We start from the raw sequence: 13,920 nt of genomic DNA on the forward strand, positions 1-13,920 counted from the left end.
ATTTCCATGCAGCCCAACTCTCATTTCCCATTTCAGACATACATTTCCATAACTTTTATATTACAGTGATTACTGTAAGGGTACAAGTATGCAGAGTTTTTAGCAGGCTGATTTAATTCACATATATTTATATTTAATTCACATATATTTATCACATGATGGTGATGAATGCCACAGAAGAATCAAAATAGACTAGTCCATAAGTTTTCAGTTAAAATAATGAGATCAGTGCATTTAAGTTTTCATTTAAAAATCCTACTTAGTTCCAGAAGGAGCTCTCATTTATCCTTCAATAAAGCCAACTCTGTCCTGGTATTATTCCACCATTGTGGTAACATGTCTATTCAATTAATGTATTTATACTCTGCACAGGTTTTACTCATCCTATTCCTCCATCATATTATTCTCCCTCTATCCTCTAATATACAGACATTAAAGAACACCCCTCTATTGTGAGTTTGGAAATATCTCAGGTCATGGAAACAACTGCTGTGTTCCTGAAGCAGCAAATCATAACCTAACCTGCAGTTTCAGCAACTGTACATGTATGCCCTGCTCTTTTTTCTTTCCTCTAAATTAGTCATTTTGTTCTGACACCCAGATGTTTTGCTTGTTCCAAATACAAAGCAGCAGGTTTTGTTAGTTTCAGCTCTATTCTGTATCATTTCCTTATGCTTCTGCTTGAATTCAAGCAATTAGAATTTCCATGTAATAGCTCCCAGCCCTACAAAATACACTGAATTTTTCCAGTATACACAATAAAGAAAAACAACAATAAAAATCCATTTTTCTAATCTTCTCAGTGCAGTAACATACAGAGAAGTTCCCAGAAGCAGACAAAACCAGATCAACCATAAAGAACTTTCAGCTCACAAACCAAATTGAAAAGCTTAAACTACAACAATCATCAACATAATCAGCCACAGAATTATTACTGCGGGGAAAAAATCAGTTTAATGTGGAACTGATTCTTCTTTCAATATAATATTACTACATCACATCACTGGGATCTATGTCATGTACAAAGGCTTAGTTGACATGCTGGTTGTAACTGGAGAGAAATTCATATTGCTTATTATTTCAAATTAATTTTGTGTTTCAAGTACACAAATTTTACCCTAAAGGACAATCTTGTATTTCCAAACAAAACATTTCACTCGTCAAATATAAGCAAAATTGGAGAAAATACAGCTGTAGACCAAAGTTACTCTCAGCAATCAAATTAAAAACTAGCTCAGGATGGCAAGTAAATAGCCATCCCTCAATTCTAACAAGTTATTCACTTCACACACAATCATCAAGAAAAGGAATTACAGTTAAAAAAAATAGTAACTGTCATAAGTCAGATTTTTTCCCAGCACTTAAAGCTTCAGATGTAATGAAATATCTTCCAAGTAGTATCACACAGGCAACTGGCAGAGAACAAGTTCTTCTTACATAAAAGTTACAATATTTGGGTTTATTCACGTTCCTTCAAAGAAACTAAAGATCATTAACATATACTATATATAAACTTTATATAAACTATAGATATAAAATATAGATAAATGAAAGTACTAAATACATCAATTTTTGGAACTCATTTAAGAGAGCAACATAACACATGTTCAGCTTCTTACAACTGAAAGTTCTGCTTTGCTTTCAGCCTAAGGATTCAATGTCTGCAATCAAAGTTAATTGTTTAAATTAATTTTAAGTGTCCTTTGCTGCTATGTTTTGCTCTCAAGTAGACTGCATAAATGAGGAGTTTCTTTGAAACTTACTGAATTTGTAAATTATATTTACAGTAAACAATAGCATAACCTTTGAATTTCAATAAATTTGTACAATCATCTAGTCGACTCTCTGGATTCTTTCAAGCACCATGGAATTGTCATGTTAGTTGTGGTTATCCAGAACCAAACTTGGGCAAAAACAGTAACAAAAAAAAAAGGGAATATTCAGTCTTCACCAAAATATATAACTTTAAGTACTCAGAAAACATTCAATGATCAGCCTAAGAAAAACAGCACTCAGCTTTAAACATTAATGTCATCAGAAACAAACTCTTCTAAAAGGTGCTTCTTTTGGATTAAGAAGAACTAAATTTCTTACAGGGAACAGGGAAGGAACAGGGAAGTTTCTTCTAGCCTAATGGAAAGTCAAACGAAAAAAACAAATTAATAGAAGAAACAAGATTCTCAGCTATGAATCTTTAAAACATGCCCATATGCACTGAGTATATGAGGGCAAAATAATGACTGAAAATATTTATTATAGTATGAAGAAATTATGCCAAGAATAGAAAATGCTTTTACTGTTTGAAAGGTATTTTCCATTTTCAGCATACTTCACAAAAATTCCTAGTTCTTCCACAACTAATGTAAAAGCAGCTTTGTGCATCCCTGTTCAAGGCATGAAAATTGGGACTGACTCCCGGACAGAACATTCCCATGAAACCCAGTAGTAAAACCTGATGAACCAACTATTTACTGTCTACTGTCTGGGGGACAGTAATAAACTAAATGTATAAACTAATACAGAAAATTATGCCTTCAAAAAAATAATTTCCTTTACCAAGTCATGTTTTATCGTTGAACTCTAGAGGTCACTGTGGGACTTGTTAAGAGCAGACCTAGTGTACTCCGTCACTCCCCACCATATTGATTTAGAGTCTGGGATTTGTGATAACTTCAACTGCCATGTAAGTTTCTCACGTCTCAAGAATAAGCAAAACAACTTAACAAGCGTAAGTATACAGATTTCCAGAAACAGCTAATATCTGTGGCACTCCAGTCAGCTTAGAAAGATTGCACCACAAAATTACAACTATGACTGTGAAACCATTTGATTCTCAAAATTATTTCCAGCATACTTAAAATATTACTTTCAGGGATCTGGGTATCACCCACTACTATACCATGTGTATAGTTATTTACCACCAGTTTCAAAAGAAAATTTATTTTGGTAACAACATTCAGTTAAATAAAAAAAACCCAAAACTGTAATTTAAAAAGTAAATTAAATGGAAGACTCCTGGAAAATCTTCCAAATACAGTAGTTAAAAACATTAGCTTTCTTTTTACAAAAAGCATATGTATTCAGTAACAAATATTCTGAAATAACAAATTCTGAAGTTTTCTAGAGAAATTATTTCATTTAACCTGAAAATCCTCAAGAGGTTCTGTTTTCCTAGTACATTTTGTTGACAATTTCAATTTTCTTCCTAGCTGAACAATGAACAAGTATGTGTGGCATATTTTTTTAGGGGAGAAGAAGCAAGTAAAAATGTGCTAGTACAAAAGGGTTATTTAGAGACATAAAGCAGCTTTGCCTTTTCTGGTATCTTGGTGTGCTCAATGAATTCCAGTTCCACAGAACAAGAATGGTAATATAAAAAAAAAAAAAAAAGTAAAACTTCTGTAATGGAATACTGGATAATTAAAAGATTTTACAAAGTTAGAGTCTACTTGCTGTTCAGCTGTGCTTTTTCTATCTAAGATTTTTGTTAGCTTCCAAGAAAATTTGCCTTAAAAAAAGTAGGAACACCAGAGAAAGATGTCTGGGAACTGGCTGAATCTCTTCAGCCTCATGTGTTGCAGCCTTTATGGGGACAAGCATTTAACTAAGAACAGATTGTGTGATAAGCACCAGATACGGAAAAGCAGCCACTTTACGACAAGTTATATAATTATAGAAAAGAAAAAAAAAAAAAAAACCCACAAAAAAAATCAAAACAAATTCTCTATTAGATGTCCAGGATGTAGGGCAGCAGGAAAGCCACTCCATCAGGATATCAGAATATAGCCATTAACAGTAGTCCTCATAGGACAAATACAAGATGTGAAGGAAGTTTAATAAAGCAGAAAAATACTTTAAGTAAGAATTGCATTCAGTCCAGGACCAAGTACACAGCACAAGTCCCAGCTGCAGACACGATGCCAATGAACGGGAGCAGAACCCCGGAGTCGCTTCCAAACCCACTCCCCCGGCCAAGCACCCCTCCTTCCACCGGCAGCACGGCACGACCGCCTGCCGCACCGCCTCAGACAGGCGGAGGATACACAGACCGGCGGTGCTTGTCGCTATTGACTCTGCCGGTTCTTTTACGGGAGTCCCTTCCCGCGGGAAACAGAGCTCTCGGCAATCGGAGGGCGAAGAAGGGAGGAAGCGCACAGCGGACCGGCGGCAGGGAGGCAGGTGCCGCGCCTCACGCGAGCGGCGCTTCCGCCGGCCCCGCGGGGCCCCGCCCCGGGACGCGCCGGCCGGGGGCGGGGGCAGGGGCGGGCCAGAGGCGGCGCCGAGTGCTACCGCGAGCTCGCGGCCGGGCCCGCCGCGCGGCGCCTGCCTGTCCCCGCCGCCGCACCTGCAGCCCCCTCTGCTCGCGCCCGTCCCCGCTCCTCCTCCACCAGCGGGTTCCCCTGCCCCTTCCCCGCCCCGACTCTCCGAGCCCGCCCGGCTCCCGTGGCTCCGCCCGGCTCCCGGCCGCTCCCGCCGCTTACCCTTCGCTCCGTTCCGCGGGGGGCGGGCCGCAGCCGGCCGCATCACGTGACGCGCGGGCGCGCGGAGCCAGCGGCGCTCCGGAACGGCCGCCCCGGGCCGCCCTGAGGGGCCGCGGCTGCACCGCGCCTCCGGCTCGGCAGGGCGGCCTGACGGGCTCGCCTTGTGCCACACACAGAGCAGGACAGGCCCTGCACGGAATAAGGCACTCGGCCTGATCCTTTTTCAGCCCCTCTAGTTACAGTTTGAGTCCCCAAAAACTTGATGCTGCATTGCAGTGTCGGTGTTTTCCTTCAGTGAGGATGGAGATTCAAATATACTCTTGAGGCCATCTTTTGGCAATTGGACAGCAATAAATCTGTTTGGATATTCATATGTCATACTGTGAGTTCTTAATATTTCAGTTCAAAGCTGTTCCGTACCTTGCATATAGTGTAACCCACACAAAAGGGCAGGATTTTTCTTCAGCCGCTGACTTCCCCTAGAGCACACCAGATTTGATCGGGACTGATGGCAGCCACATCTGCTGCATACAGAGCTGGCTGCATGGTACTGGCTTCATGGATGGTGGCTTTCCTGGCTGGTCCAGATGGCTACACCAGGGTTTGTGTTTTCATTCAGTGTTTACTTGTTTTTATCAGTTGCAGTAACAAGTGCAGGTGCCAGTATAGTCTGAAGCAGGAGGTTTTTCCACATAGTTGAAGTACTTTCAAGAGTCAATGGGCAAATCCATGGAGGGAAAATCCATTACAGATTATCACACACGTAGGAACTACCTCTGGCTCAGGGAGTTCCTAACTAGATATTGGGAGATATTTCTACTAGTCAGGCCACTGTTGGAAACCAGTGTAAGATGACACCTCTGCCTGAATCTGTGCAGTCAGATATTTGCAATTTATTGTTAAAGTGTTATTTTTAAGCTCGAGTATGAAATTGTTCATAATTGAATTGATCTTGACATTGAGGCTGAGCTACAGAAGTACGAATGCATAGCTGTCTGTAATCTGACCATGTCCTTTTTTACAGAGATAAAATATTTCCACAGTTGTTGAGATAGGAGACAACTATCTTAGAAGACACTGTGGTAGAGTACTTAATAAATTGAATTGGAAGGCACACTTTAAGGCCACTTTTAGTACAAGGTACATTAATTATGTACACATCATCTATAACATTTCTTGTTACACACTATTCCAAACACGACATGTCCAGCCTCTTGTAAAATCCGAACATTTTAGCAATGCTTACCGCATTTAATGCTTTGTTTTGTGGGGCTGTGGGATGGCTCACTATCCCGTAGTTATTTTGTGTCCGGAATTGTCACTGCCCTAACTGGCTTTCCCTTCGCCCCCTTCCCCACCACGGCTCGGGTGATATCGCCAGGGATGAAGGGGGCCCCGGGATCCTGCAGGGATGGGAGCTGGGGCTGCTCCTTCCTTCCAGCGCGGGGGGAATTGGGGCAGCAGCCACGCAGCATAGTGAGTGGATTTGACCTGGATTTGATCCTATTGCCCTGTAGAGGTTTTTGTGGATTGTTTGTTGGTTGGTTGGTTTTTGGGTTTTTGTGGGTTTTTGTTGTTGTTTGTTTCTTGGGGTGGGAGTTGTTTTGTTTTGGTGTTTTGGTGGGTTTTGGGTTTGTTTTTGGTTGTTTGGGGTTTTTTTTCCTTCAGCATTGCGACCAGCGCCTGCCGTTTTGCTTTGCCTCCTTCTGCTTCCCTCGCCACGCGGGAGCTCAGAGCCAGCGCGTGTGGTGCCAAAACCCACGACCGGGAAGAGCCTCCCGCCGGACCCCCCTGCCCTCTGCAGCTGCTCCTGTGTGTTAGTTAGGCTCCGAGACTCCCATTCACCGCTGTCTCTCCACTGCAAGCCAACTCACCTTCTCCCTATTTCCCAACCATTTGAGGGTCCAGAGCCTATGTGCTGGGTGCCTTGGGGACTGGGAGAGGGTCATATTTTCCATTCCAGGGAGGCTCCCGCCCTCCTTGGTAGACACCCATCTTTTAAACCAGGACATGCTTAAAACATTTCCACGAAGAAAAACATAATTAGCTTTGGTGTGAAATACATGATTTGATATGTATCACTTGATGCCAACATATTTGCTACCCAGGGAAAACCAGTGATTTTACCCTATCTCATTTATTGTTTTCCCTTGACACATTTTCAAATAAGCATTACCTTTAAAATCAAATAAGTCTTACTAACTTTATTGTTGGTTAATTTAATGTATTCTTTAACACATTTGAATAGCGTGCTGTTTTTAAAATTCTGCAGGTAGGTTATCAGTGCATTGTGTAGAAATTAATAGAGTATTTTTCCACTGCTATCTACCATCTCCATTTTCATGTAAAAAATTTATTGTGAAAACTTCACTAATTGTTTACAAATATTGCTGCAAAACACAATAATGTCTTTTTAATTGTAACATTAGAGAAGCACCTTAAGGGCATGTGCCTCAATGTTTCCATGCACTTGAAGCTGGCAATATGAAATAATTCCCTCTAAAACTCGAGCTGGAACTCTTTTCAGATTAAAGGTTTTTGCTATAAAACACTCAAGACCAAGTCATGGCTTATCAGTTATTTTCTTTTTGAAATCAGGTGCATGCTAAGCAGCTAGCAGGAAATGCCCATTCTTAGTCTTTATTTAGTTGCAGATAAAGTGAAATTTATCAAAGCTGATACTAAAATTCTGAGCTGCAAATGATGCATTACACCAATGTTTGCATCATTTTATTTTTTTTTTTAAATAAGTATTCCTACCACAATGCCATTGGTACCCAAAAGTAAATGACAAAGTTTTTTGCTTTCAACTCTAACAAGGAGGTACTGAAAATGTTTTGCTGCTTCTATGCTTTGATGCATCTGTGACTGAAATAAAGGAAAAGCAAGCCCTTTTTACCCACCTCTTCATTTACTTTTCAGTTGAGAGTACCTTTAAAGCATTCTTGGTAATCCACAAAACTTTTGCACTACTTTATCCATTTAAAAGATTCAACAGACTCTCAAACAGCAAGCTTTAAGCTAAAAACATATTTCAGCATGTTCAGTTTCCTCCAGGTTAATTTCATTTTGCATTTTCAGAGTAAAGGAAATCTATGGGAGATATTCAAGACCGGCTTTGAGTTAAAATCCTTATATTTGCAACTACATCTATAGGGTATTTAAGACATTTTATCTTTTTCCGTATAGTAAAGGAACGAGCATTTGAGTGGTGTTGAGTGTACTGCTCTGATAGAGTGTGTTTTGGAGGAAAACACTGGGCTGGATCCAGCTGCCTCAGAACACAGAAAAGGTGCAGTGGAAAAAGGGCACAGGATCAAAAAGTCTGATTGCTTAATGGATATTTCCGATGAACACTTTCTATAGTCCAGCTGTGGCTTGAAGAACTTGTAGTCCAAGGGCAGCAATCAATGGTGTGGCACAGAAGAGTGCAATAAATCTTAAACTTGCTGTTGTACTGGAAAAAATATGATTGCAGCATCTTCAGTATTGCATTATTACACATCTCCATATCATTACATGACTGAGAACCTAGCTCCTGCTACCTTTAGCCATCACATACTATTCATGTTATGCCTCATATACACTGAAACACAATCTGGTCAGAATAAAGTAGATTTTGCTTCCAGTTGGTTAGGCAAGCCACAGAGCATAAAACTCTCTAGTGACCTCTCCATCAAGGAAAAAGAGAATTAAAACACAAGAAATTTATTCCTGAAATCCTATCATGGGTCAGTGGAAATAGCATAATCATTGAAGGCCAGAAAATGTATCAATATATATCAATGATACATCAGTAACTTATGATAGTCAAGTTAATTGTATTGGATTCCTAAGGAACAGTTATTACTTTCATATTTTTGCATGGGAAAGAAGAAAACAAACATGATTTGCAAAGTCAAGTGTCTGTTGTCAACATAGGTAAATTCTTGACAGGCTCATGAAAGATTTTTCAGTTCAGATTTAACAATTACAAAAAAAAAAAAAAAAAAAAAAAAGAATGCTATTACAAGGGGAAAAAAACCCAAACAAGTCTATAGTAGACATCTAAAATTCTTATAACTACTTCCTAACATTTTCCCTGGTGTTTTGCTCACCCTTCAGTGTTTTCCACAGGTTTTTAGATGTTTTGGTTCAGTGTGATGGGAGTTGTTTGTTTGCTTTGACACCCCTGCAACTGGCTTTTCCCAACTTCTCAGGTCAGTGTATTTTTAGCTGACCAACAGTGACTTGTTTACAACCCTGAAGTTTCCAGTGTCATCTTGCACTTCCCCCTACTCCTGTCATTCCGACACTGTAATCCTCTGCATTGCATTATTATGATAAGGGCATAAATATTTCATTCTACCAACTGCTTATTACTATTTATTATGGTTGTATCCCACAATTATATAAAATTACCAAAAAGTAAAACACAGAAACAGAATATCTCAATTTGAAAGGGACCCATAAAAGTCCAGCTCCCCAGTCCTCACCTAATATAAAGCATGTGCCTAAGGTTTTTAGATGCTCCTTGAGCACTGGCAGGCTTGTGGCTGTGACCACTTCCCCAGGGAGCCTGTTGCAGTGACTGACCACCCTTTCAGTGAAGAATCTTTTCCTTATGTCCAATCTGAACTTCGCCTGATCCAGCTTCATTCCATTTCCTCATGTCCTTGTGCCTAGCACTGATCATCCATATGGAAATCAGTACATTAGAGAAGAACCTCCTGATCATTATAAGATTGTTGTTACATGTAAGTGAAGTAAAACAGCTACAGGAATGCTAAATCAAGTTCAGCAAAGTCTGAAAATTCCAGAATATTTGCAAAATCAATATAAAGTCCATGTTCTGCTGTATTTACTGAGCCTGAGCTACTGGGCTACATGGGTACTAAGTATTTAGAAATGTGAAAGCAACTCAGCCTAGTATTACTTATTGCTTGATACTCTTCAATATATTTAATCAATTTAGTATTCAATCCTTCTATGTAACGTGTAAATCCTTATCTCACTTTTAAGTGAAGAGCAGAGATTACGAATGTTAGTAGCAAAAAAAACAAATGTAGAACAATCATTGTAGATTAATGATTATTAAATGCTTAGCATAAAGCAGACAACATTTAACTTACTATTACATGCAGTACATTCTTTCAGTACTGTCAGATTTAAAGGCTTAAATTTACCTGTGTTGAGTCAGTATTTCTGTGCTGTCCTTTCTCATTACAGAAGCTTTTTTTCTGAATCATTTCTCCTGTACATGCATTTTAAAGGTGTGTAATTAACTGGTCGCAAGTTGTTAGGCAGTTGATGAAGGGTGAACGAGGCGCTGATTTGTTTTCTTTATTTACTTGTTCCCCATAATACTCTGATGAGAGCAGGATGTGAAGGCATTTTTACCCTTCGTATTATTCTTTGCTTCATCAGAATAAGAAGTGTTTTGTGAAGCCATTTGCAATTCCTCAAATTCCATTAAACGTTAGTGTCCAGGGAAGCCTAAATCAAAAACATAGTAAGTGCCACATGAACACAGCATTCCTGTCCGTGACACAAATAACCAGGTTAAGGAAGTACTTTTTTTTCTGACTGTAGCAGTGCATCTGACCACTCTCAGCTTGTTGTTTAATAATATGCTGGTTTTAAAGACCTAGACAATTCAGGAACTGTATCTTGTTTATTACTCAGTCCTCCCCCACCTATTCACTTTTAACCAGAGAGAGTAATAATTTTGTGGGGCAACCCACCCTTCAATCAAGCAGGGAGGGAGATATTTTTAAGACAGTTTCATTGCTGGGGTCTTACAAAGGCCCCCATTGTCTGTTCTTGTCAAAGGTGTCTACCCTGGAGTGTTTGTAGCCACCTTTATTTTAACAACGTTTCTAACAAGCATAAAAAAATAGCTTGCACTGAGAAACGTCCATCCTCTTATGCACGTACCTCTGAAAAACTCTCTGAAAAACCCTACCCTTAATTATCTTGTATTAAGTAAAATCAGCATGAGAGGTTTTCAGTGAGTGGGAGCTGAATTAGAAGTAGGGGAACAGGCTGAGAGCTACCAAGACAGAAACAACTGAAAGAGAAGAGGCATGAGCAAATTAAACTGAGGCGTGCATGGTGGAGTGTATTGAAATGGCAAATAATAGTCTGGAGGAACTGGTGGGGGACAAGCAAGAAGAAACATAATAGAAAGTGTGGATGAATATGAAAGAAAAATGGCAAAAACAAAGAGCTCTTTATAATATGCGGGAACAATTAAGCTGTGTAATCACAAAATCCTGCTGTGACCAAGCTCCTGTGCCATTACTGAACGGACACATACCCCAAGCGCAGCACTTTGAAGAGTATGGCAACACTTTCTGTCTCGTTTCCAATTCACATCGCCCCCCTCAGTCAGCAGCAACTTGTGTGGTATGTTTGTTTTCTGCACGACAGCCAGGTTAGCAGAACCTCCCTGCAAGCAAACCCTAGGCCGGAGGGGCAGCTGTAATTAGTTCCTAGTCAGCACCATTAGTTCCTAGTGACACCATCAAATAGTTCTTAAAGGTATTTCTTTATTAAGGCTACACATAGCTTTGTTGATTTTTTTTCTCAACTACTGTTAGTTTAGAAAGTATAATACATTCTTTACTAATATATTTAAAACAAGTATGTGACACAATGTTACGGGAGAACAGTGGGTGTCACTGCTGGGGGCAATTGGCATCTCCATTTCCCTATATTTAGTATGTATTTTGAAGACCTTATTACAGGTTGTTAGGTCACCATGTTCTGAGCACATCTTGTTTGCTGAAACGATTTTTACTTCTAATTATATAGCCTGAGCTGAGTTAAAATGTTTTCTAAATTACATCAGCACCATCTGAATCCAGTATCTCCAAAGAATAAATAGCTGCAGTCTTTTTGAAACCTCCCATGGGAAAAATTCCTTCCATACGCATGAAATTAGAGCCAATAAATGACTATGGCATCAGACACAGAACTGAGACACTTAAATACAGAGTTATGGTCCAAACACTACTGCTCAGCTGTTGTATAACCTTGTGGATAATTCCACATTTGACCTCCAAGTTCTTTGTGAAATCTTCCTTTCCTGCAAGGTACACTTGCATCAGTGCACTGAACAGATGAGGCTTTTAAATCTGATATGAATCACCGGAGCATGATTTACACTTATACCAAAGAATCAAAAATGTCAAAACATTTAACTTGTATTAGAATAGCAGCATTTAGTGTACAAGTACCAATGTAGTTAGTTGTCCTAGTTTAGGGAGTCATCCCAGCACATTAGTGAAGTCTGTAGGGAAGGGGATTTTGATCCCAGTTTCCTCACTCAAATCTGGTTTCTTACTGTAGCTCAGGAGTTTCTAGGGTTAATCCATACAACCCTGATTGACTCCATGTACAAGAGAGATATTGACTGCTGTTGCCAAGATGTAAAAGAAAATGGTAACTTACTCCTGTAATTTACACAGCTCCTTCCTTATTCTTTCAGAGTGTTCAATGCCTATTCTAAAATTTCCTGCTGGACCTCAAGGGTTGAAGACAAAACAAATCGTTTCCAAAACCTGATCAGGTTGGCATGAAGTTTAGCTGTGGTACTTTGTAGGAGGCAATTCTCAACTGTATAGTCTAATTTCATAGCTCTGAGTCATATTCATGTTGTTTAGATATAAATTCTGAGTCACTAGGGACCTCTTCTGCAAAACACTCAGTCTGAAGGTTAATGATTTTATATAGGATACCTAAGATGACAGTGATTATATGACCCAGTGGAATTTGGTATCTTCTTGCCATCTATTCCCTCAGTATCTCTACACACACACAGGCACACACACATATACCAGTAAAATTCATGGGTGTAACTTACTCAGACATTCATCTGTCTGACCAATTTTGTCCACCCAACATACCTTGTTCTGTCCGTTCTGCTGGGGTTTCGTACCCTGGACAGACAAACTCCTATGTGCCAGCCCCACCTAAGCTACAGGACAGCAACAGGCAAAGGAGACATGAAAGAGTTAAGGCTTTGGCTCACTTGTCACTCTTTGTTTGCTGGTCACACCAGTAAAACATACTGTAGTTTTCAGGGGCACATAAATTACTCAAATCTAATGTAGCCATTTTTTACTATACTGCATTTTAGTTCCCATCAGTTGACCTTGGAGCCACTTACTTGAGACATGATGTAAGACTTTTCTTTCAGTGATAAAAAGCTTCTTTTTCATTGCGTACTTAATAATTTTAAAACATTTTATAGACTCATTTTTTCAGGCCTTAATCTTGACATTCCTGCATAAACCACTAAAGCTGAAACTCAAAAAAACAGCCTCATCATGAGCTAAAAATATGAAATTTAATGGTAGAAATTAGGGAAAGCAGTGGAAATTATTCTAAAGCTTATCCCAGACTTGAGTTACATGTACGCATATATCCTCTTGCCTGAAGGCATTGCAGCACAGGTGTTTGGGTCTCTCATTAAAATGAATCTCAATGATAGCATCCCCTTAAAAACACTCATGTTTTTAATTTGCTTATATTTGTACATTCACAAGTAAGCTTACAGGGCTCATTTTCTTTTGCAGAACTCATCTCAGATGTCCATTAAATTTCATACACATTGAAGCTTTTAAGACTTAGCAAAAAAATAATTTGGAACTTGAAGATCAAAAGATTATCATCTGAATATAATGTCTACTGGTTAGCATCTCAGAAAACTGTAAAAATGTGTTTGGCTATGGCCAGGCGAATTCTTCAGCAAACCTGACAATAAAAGCATACAAATCCTTTACAGGGAAACAAATGTTGTATTATACTTTGGGTTTATATACTTAGGGGTAGCTCTAGTACCAGCTACAAGTACCTAGTCTTTATGCTTCTGCCTTGTCTCCTTCCCAGCCCCAGGAGTGCAGTGGCCTGATGGAAGCACCCAAAGGCAGTTGGTCCTCAGTGGCCACTTGGAGCTGTCTGGTTTCCTCAGTCAATACTAAAGCTGCAGGACAGCTGTGGTTGGAGCAGCACCACTGGTAAGTGCCTCAATGCACTCAGGTGAAGGAGTTCTAAGCATTGTGCCAAATCCTGTGCTGAGGACAGGCACCTGCATTAGCTCTTTTAATCAGCTCTGTGCTGTGGTACTTTGCTGTTGGTGCTGATACAGGTGATGTCTTATTCACTGAAAAGTTCACCCAGGGAGATAAACAAGTTGTGAGAGCTGCTCTCTGACTCTGCTTCAGCAGGCAACTTTTAAATGAAAAATGGAATTATCTGGGCAGAATGCACGTAGGTATGTAATCACAGTGTCCTGCTCCCCCCAGAAACACATGAATTGAATCATGCTGTGTTTGACAATATGGAAAACTGCTGATTGTGTCACCTAAATGGAAAGAGCTGTACAAGGTGTGCTTTACCCTGTCCTGGGAGCCTATTAAGGAGAGCATTTTCATGTGCTGGGGAAGCTGTAGAT

The 13,920-nt window shown here is 39.8% G+C and overlaps 1 protein-coding gene across 1 annotated transcript in view; it reads right to left on the reverse strand.

Moving 5' to 3' along the window:
- LOC131592279 (mitochondrial inner membrane protease subunit 2-like) overlaps positions 1-4,522 on the reverse strand; it is a 404,870-nt gene extending 400,348 nt beyond the window's left edge. The window contains exon 1 of the mRNA XM_058863685.1: positions 4,482-4,522. The gene's annotated coding sequence lies outside the window, so the exon portion shown is untranslated. The remainder of the gene's footprint in view (positions 1-4,481) is intronic.
- Between the last annotated feature and the right edge of the window lie 9,398 nt (positions 4,523-13,920).

Source organism: Poecile atricapillus, chromosome W (assembly GCF_030490865.1).
Source record: "Poecile atricapillus isolate bPoeAtr1 chromosome W, bPoeAtr1.hap1, whole genome shotgun sequence".
Lineage (NCBI taxonomy): Eukaryota > Metazoa > Chordata > Aves > Passeriformes > Paridae > Poecile > Poecile atricapillus.